The following is a 7,756-nucleotide window of genomic DNA, read 5'->3' on the forward strand; positions in this document are numbered from 1 at the left end:
CTGCTTGAGGTAGCTCAAATGGTCAAACTAGTTACACGTTTTCAACTGCACCATGAAGCTGAATTGGTTCCAAAAGTTCAAATTGTCTAACTGGCTAAGTCTATTCGACTGGCCAAAAACATCAAACCAGCGAAGACCGTTAACCTGACAGCAAAAAATGCAAAATCTTTCCCGATTCTTTGAAGGAGTTCAACTTGCCAAATTTGCTCAAGTGGTCTAACTGCAGAGGATGCGTAAAGCTTTATAGGTTCAATCTAGAAATCTCCACAATGTAGCTAAATTTGTCGAAGTGGTTGAAATGGTCCAAGTAGCTGATATTTGTTCACCTGGTTTGGTGGTCAAACTAGTGAACAAAGTTGCGGAATCTATCGTAATTCGTTGAAGTCGTTCAAATTGTGAAAGTAACTCACAATTCTTGAAACTGCAGAGAAACTGTACAATCTAGCTGAATTGTTTCAAGTGGTTAAAAGTGTCAAAGTAGCCTCCTCGATTCAACTGATTGAAAGGTCAAACCAGCAAAGACAGTCAAACTGCACAAATTGCTCATTCTATATGAATTGGTTGAAGAAGTTCAAATAGTCAAACTGACTAATGCAGGCTAATCACACATAATCATTGAAAAGTCAAACTAGTGTGGACAATCATACTCCAAAAATAGCCCAATCTATCTTAATTGGCTCACGTCCTTGAAATGGTCAAACTAGTTTAACTTGCTCAACTGCATGAACCGCAAGATTTAATTGAATTTTCATGACAAATCAGCTTAATTGCTTCGACTATTGAAATAGTCAAAGTAGCGGAAACGGTTAAACTGCACAAATTGCAGTCTCTATCCCTACTAGCTGAAGTGGGTGAAATGCTCGAACTAGCTTAAATGCTTCAACTGCACAATATGCACACTCAGCTTAACAGTTTGAACTGCAGATACGGCACAATCTATCATACATGGATGGAATGGTTAAATAGTCCAACTAGGGAAGACTGGAAAAAAAACAGCAACGAGTTAGAACTGTAAAAGTTAGAAATGCAAGGAAGGCTGAAGAGAGAAGAAAAGGAAAGACAAGAAAGGATGGAGGAAAAGGACAGACAAGAAAGGGTGGTAGAGAAGGACAGACAAGAAAGGATGGAAGAAAAGGACAGACAGGAAAGGTGAAATTTGATATCACCGAGTATCTTAAGTTGGTATTTGCATTTCAGGAAGCAGACGCTGATAAGTGTTTCTTGCACTTGGAGAAAGTGCCTTCGGTACCACGATGGTTTGCAAAACCAGAGAAGTCGGCAGAATGACGGAGGACATCCAAAGCAGAATCCTGCTAACAATTATGGGAATCGTTTCAGCTCCTCATGGTCAAGACAGAACAAGTTTGATCGAGGTAAGCCCATCAAGCTGCCGACATGTTACTTTTCCAGAAAAGCTGGTCAGCTGATTTCTAGCTGCCCGGAAAAGTAGAGAGTGGCGCCTAAGCGTGATGGTTTTCTCGCTAAGACATTGACTTTAACTGCTGTTGGTGAAGATACACCGCCCTCCCCAAGTTCTAAGAGAGTAGACTCGAGCAAGTGCTGTGAGTGAAGTCAGTGGCCCCTGCAAATCTGTCATGGATCTTTTTCAGCCCTTCGTCCACCATGGTTCGGTGTCATTGTCAACTGATACGTCCAACTCCATACCAATCAAGATCTTGACAGGCACTGGAGCCTCGCAGTTTCTATTGCTGAGTGACACGTTGGTGTTTTCTGAGAAGTCGTCCACTTGTGCGAGTGTTCTAATAAGAGGAATCAGTTCCAAGCACACCCCGGTGCCACCGTATACACAGTATACACCAGTATACACCAGTATACACCAGTATACACCAGTATACACCAGTATACACCAGTATACACCATTAGTTGTCAATGCTATTGTCACCGACAAGCGTGGTTAAGAAAAGTCTCCAGAGCCAGTAGAGAGGAGAATTCTCCGTCTGTACCCATAATGTGTCGTGACGCGAGCCATAAGGAAGAAGTTAGAAACCAGAGACAAAAGAGGTAAGATTAGCTGACACCGCCATCAGCCAGGTCCTTACGGGTGAGCAACCGAATCCCTCTTTCTCTCAGCCAGTATAAGTACTTTCTGAGAAAAGTTCAATGGAACAGGTCGAAAAGATGTCAACTTCTCAACTCATTGCAGAACAACACGAAGACCCGGAGGTCTCACCTATATTTTCAAGAAGTGTTAGTGAAAGCGAAGTATCTCAGAACCCCACCTGTTACTTTACGAAGAATGGAGTGCTAATGAAAACGTGGAGACCACCCCATGTTCCCACAGAAGAGGAGTGGGCTGTCCAGTACCAGATGATTGTCCCAGAGACCTATAGACCGGACGTTTTAAGCACAGCGGATGAGACCCCCTTGCCTGGCCACCTGGGTGTCAACAAAACCTGCCAGAGGTTCTTAGACCATTTGTACTGGCTCAGTCTAAGAAAAGTTGTGGCACAATACCGCAAGTCGTTTCACACTTGTTAGATGGCTTTGAGACCGAATCAGATCGTTCCAAAAGTACCGTTACAGCCACTACCAGCCCTTCAAGAGCCATCCAGCAGAAGAATCATTGTTGATTGTTTAGAGCCACTACCTAAAAAGAGGTCTGGACACCAGTATTTGATGACCATCACGTGTGCATCCAGTAGATTTCCTGAAGCCGTGCCCTTGAGAAATATCAGTGCAAAGGTCATAGTCAGAGCTTTAACCAAGCTCTTTACACCGGTAGGTCTCCCAAGTTTTATCCAGTTTGACCAAGGTTGCAATGTTGTGTGGCATATTTCAACACGTCATGCACGAGCTTGGAGTCACACAGTATATGTCAACCGCATGTCACCCTCAAAGTCAAAGAGCTCTCGAAAGATGGCACCAAACACTGAAGAACATGATGAGGATCTACTGTTTCGAAACAGAGGAAGATGGGGACGAGGGTAGCCATCTACGACTGTCTGCTGCAGCTGAGTCAGTACAGGAGTCTCTAGGATTCAGTCCATTCGAGCTTGTATTTGAGCACATTAAACTGCTTAAAAAGAAGTTATTATCTAGCAGCACTGAGTCTACGAATCTCTTGCAGTATGATTCAGATTTTTGCAGTAAGCGTTTTAGAGCTTGTGAGTTAACTAAAGCTAATCTTAGTCCTTTCGAGATGCCTTAGAAAGAGAATTATGATGTAGATGCTGTAGAACGTGACTTCAAGTCAGGAGAAAAGGCTCTTGCATTGTTGCCAGTGCCTAGAAACAAACTTAATTGTAGACTTTTTGTTCCTTATGTCACTGAGAAGAAGCTAAATGACCTCAAGAGCTGATGTCAACATGCATCAGACAAACAGCAGCAAGCCGCCCAAGTTTGTTTCTCTCCTACTCTCATATTGTGTAGCCCAATATGTCCTGATACCTGTGGTGTGTTTTTTTTGTGTGAAAATATGTATTAATTGTGAGAAATGAGTTTTTTCGTTCGACCGCTCAAATATGCAAATTTTTACCTTGAATATTACCCGAGTTGTGTGACCTCATGTAACGAGTTTGCTGGACCTCCGGTATTTCTGTCGGCATAATCCTTCGTTGTATCATTTGAAATTAATCCCCGGTCATTATTGAAGCTGGCAAAGAATTATTTCTTCTTTGGTGAATAATTTTGTCCGACATACTTTTTCTATGTCGAAAAGTGGCATCAAAACAGAGACAGTTTTAACAATGACCGACACGACAGAACCTACTGAGCTTCTAGCTTTTGAGAGACGCCTTATAGCTGATGGTTTTGCTTTTTCTTTTGGACAACACAAGTCTGTTAAAAGGGCTCTTGCTTTTGGGGTCTCGGCTTATTGGTCAAGAAATACAGTATATTCGTCTCTTCACCGCGGTGCCCATATATGATTTTCATACATCCACAATCATTATTCCATCTTAATTGGTTGACGTATTTTAATTGGTCAGACTAGCTTAAATGGGTCAACTGGACAATATTCACAACTACTTAATAGGTTGAATTGCACAAACTGTACAATCTAGCTTTAATGGATCAACTGGTTAAATAATCAAACTTGGGAACACCTCATGAGGACTGATGATGTCATACACTCAACGCAGTATAATATATTAATATATTTATATATTAATCTAAAATTAATGAATAAAAATATCTCTGCCAATTTGAAGCAGAGACCAATGAAACTTGGTACATGTAGGCTAATACTTCTACAGGCAACACACCTAAGCCTATCAAAATTCTGTTTGCAAAGTAACTCACTCTTTCCCAGTCTCTGCCAACCAGATTTCAATAGTTTAGTAGTTTTCAGCAGGAAAAGCATTAAATAAGGCCACAAAATATCCTCTTTCTGTTAGTGGTTTTTATTGGGTTCAATACTTGTAAAGTAAAATTTGGTATTTAGTACATAATCACTATTATTATTGTACAAGCAATCGTGCATGTTGGTTTGCTCTTCGCATGGAGTTCTATGTGGTTAGTAGAAGACATGATGAATACTCTTGATGACTGTGATCTACTAGAAAAAGTTGTCAATATGACTAATGTACACGAACATAATGATGTTACAGTGTCAATAAAGTACAAGAATTCAGGGCTATTCCTCTTTTTTTTTCCTATCAACATCTTATCATCTTAAACTGTGGCATTTAGTACCTCAAACCCTCTTGTATTGAGTACCCTGTATATCCAAGGGATTGAAAGTTTTATACATGAAAGTTTGGGAGAACTCGAAAAAGCTGTGGAAAACTTGTCTGTGGGCTCATACTCCTACTGTATTTCTCTTTTTTTTTAGAACTTGCATTATGTATTATAAAGCTCAATTAAGTTTTCTGATTAAAGCGTTGTGTTGTTTAATTCTTTAGATAGACTGTTCTGCAGTTGATTGTACCCCAAAGGATTTGTGTTCTAAAAAAAACAGGACGCAGGACAGTTTAGAAAGAGAAAACAAAAATTGCAAATTGGTTGGAGAAATAATGAAAGAGAAACAAGCAAAATAGAAAATCAACTCATCTGAGTACAAGTCCAAGTCCAAGTGCAAGTGTACCTGATGAGACAAGTTCAACAACAAGAGCTCCCAAAACCAGAATTACGTTGGGACTGATGCAACTCAACAAGAGTAAGAACAAGTTTGTCTCAGTAAGGTATGCTAGGGGAGGTGGCAGCCACACTTAAGATGTGCCACACACTGCCACAAAACAAGAGTTGATTGAGATGGGTAAAGATGTCTTTTTGCAGAAGGTGTTGCACCCATAGTAAAAACTTCTGATTTTACTTTTGATCTGGCTAATTTTACAGGAAAAGCTATAAATAAACTTTGAGACAGTGATGGGCATGAACAGCCCTTCACCATTCAAGAATATTTCGAAACTTACAAGTTGACAAGAGTTAGCTATATCTTACATGCCAGTCCTGTGAAGATTCTGATGATAAAGAGGTCATGGCCAATGTCTTTGGGCCTTAAACGAGCAACAGTCAGTCATCCAGAACTCCTCAAAACAAATGCAAGGCCTGGCGTCATCACTTACACACTCAAGTTGAAAATGAAAGAAAATTGTGGCAAAACCTAAAAAAGGAACAGTATGAAGAGTTCTGAAAAAGCCTTGAACCGGATAGAAAAAAGCAAGCAGCTTTAGTTGGAGAAATTGAAAAACTCTCCAAATTGGAGGAATTGTGGCCCATAAAGGCTTCAAAAGTTCCTGCTGAACCAGAAAGTGGTTCTACCCGTGTGCTAATGGTTGCACAACATCCTTTCCAGGGAAGAGAAACGCAGTTTTTTTTCAGCAGCGGAAAAGATGGTGGCTGTCTATGGTTGATTAGGCTCCTTAGATCTACACCCTGAACATTTCAGTTGACAATTCCACCCTGAAACTACTATATCACCTTTGGATATGAAGATGTGGTCACGTACATGAGGGCCTTGGATGAATCACTCTTCATGGGCACAAGTTCCCCAGAGATCAGTTTCATACATTTTGGTGCTTGTACTAGTCATGATGTAATTGCCACTCATGACAAATATTGTGAAAACTTATCGCTGCTGGCCATTGATCCAGTTACTGAAACTTTGCCTCAGCAACTTATGGAACTGGATGAAGAAAGGTATCTGTATTATACTGCATATTATAATAGCCAGTGAGGCTGATATGAACATGCCTTTACCAAAGGAAATTTGAAAGATTTCAGTAAAGAGACCTCATGTTTTGGATCCTTGTTAATGCTATGTTATTTCCTAATTGTAGATCCACGCTGCAGCAGCAACCTAGAAGCCAGCCAAAAGGTAAGTATACATTATTGGTCATACAAAATGTCCAAATTGGGCCTGTAGACAGGTTCCATGGTGAAAATAGCCTGAAAATAGCCTCCCGCCTGAAAGATGATATGATGTCACTGTTTAAGAACAGAGATTAGTTGGATTGCGTTTCTTCTTTCAGAATTATCAATGAAAGAGAAAAGCTTGAAGAGGGTGTAGGTTTGGGTGTAGCAAGAATTGTCGTTGTTACGTTCTGGCAACAATTGTTTGCAGCTACCATGGTCAGTGACAAAGAAAAGTTACCATGTATTCACCACGACTTTCAAAAAAGCGAATGGACGGCAATAGGAAGAGTGTTAGAACTCAAACAGTACCGAGAGTTCAGCAGCCTCACTGGCCTGGACGACTTTTCTTCTGCCAGGATGCCATCAGCAAAGAAGACTGCTAGAATGCCGCAGAGTCAACCAGAAAATGAAGCCAAGACTCAGTGCTTAGACTACCTCAAAAAGTTTATTAGATCTCTGGATGCTCCTGCTCTGGGCACTTTCCTGAAATTCACTATGGAAAGCGATATAAAGCCTGAACACCAGGAAGTTTCATTTACCTCAATGGATGGCGAGTTGCGGCGACCAATTGCCTGCACCTGTGGCCCGTTGTTAGAGTTACCAAGAACTTACCGCAACTACACCGAACTAGCTGAAGAGTTCACAAGCCTGCTTAGGGAAAAAGGAGCACGGGCATGTTTGATTACTAGCATCAGACTATCACTAGAAGATGTGTCTGGGCTTGTTATTTCTGTGTTCTGACAGTGATCTGTGAACATTTAATACATGTTAGTCAGAGAAGCAAAGTTTTGCTGTAGTTCATGCTAGAACTGAACATGAGAAATTGTTCCTGTTTGGTTTTGAATTATTGATTGCAACTAGTCAAAGAGTGGAAGCATAAGTGGAAAAGGTATGCAGTTGGAAAGGCTACCTGCTTTTTAATTGGTTTGTTAGAATTTTGTGCCTGTAGTTCAAATATCACGGTAATTTCAGTTATTCCTTTTTTTGCAACAATCTGTTGTTGAGTTTCTGTTAACTTTTAATTCCTAGATGAAAGGACCGTCTCCACAGTTATTATATTTTGTAGGTAGAAAAAGAAGTAAAGAGAGATTGAGGATGTATGTTCAACATTGTGTGCGCATTGTGTACATCTATCTTGCGCACTGACTCGTTGAAAATCGAGTTTTTCTCGAACAATTAGGTTATGAGCTTGAGATTTCTTTTGTTTGATAGTTGACGAGGGTGCAGCCCGACTCAGCTATTAAGCATAGAAATTGAGAGCAAATAATCGAATTGTTTTAGGATAAATCTTACTAGTTGAGAAAACTTTGTCCAAATCCTCTTCATAGACACTTTGAAAACAAAAAGAAGCAGTCGTCATTTTGTTTGTGCTATCCACAACAGAATAGGTTGTGAGTAGCTTAGCCAATCAGAGAACAGCATTTATGGCATTCATGATAGA

This window comes from Pocillopora verrucosa, chromosome 7, assembly GCF_036669915.1.
Source record: "Pocillopora verrucosa isolate sample1 chromosome 7, ASM3666991v2, whole genome shotgun sequence".
NCBI lineage: Eukaryota > Metazoa > Cnidaria > Anthozoa > Scleractinia > Pocilloporidae > Pocillopora > Pocillopora verrucosa.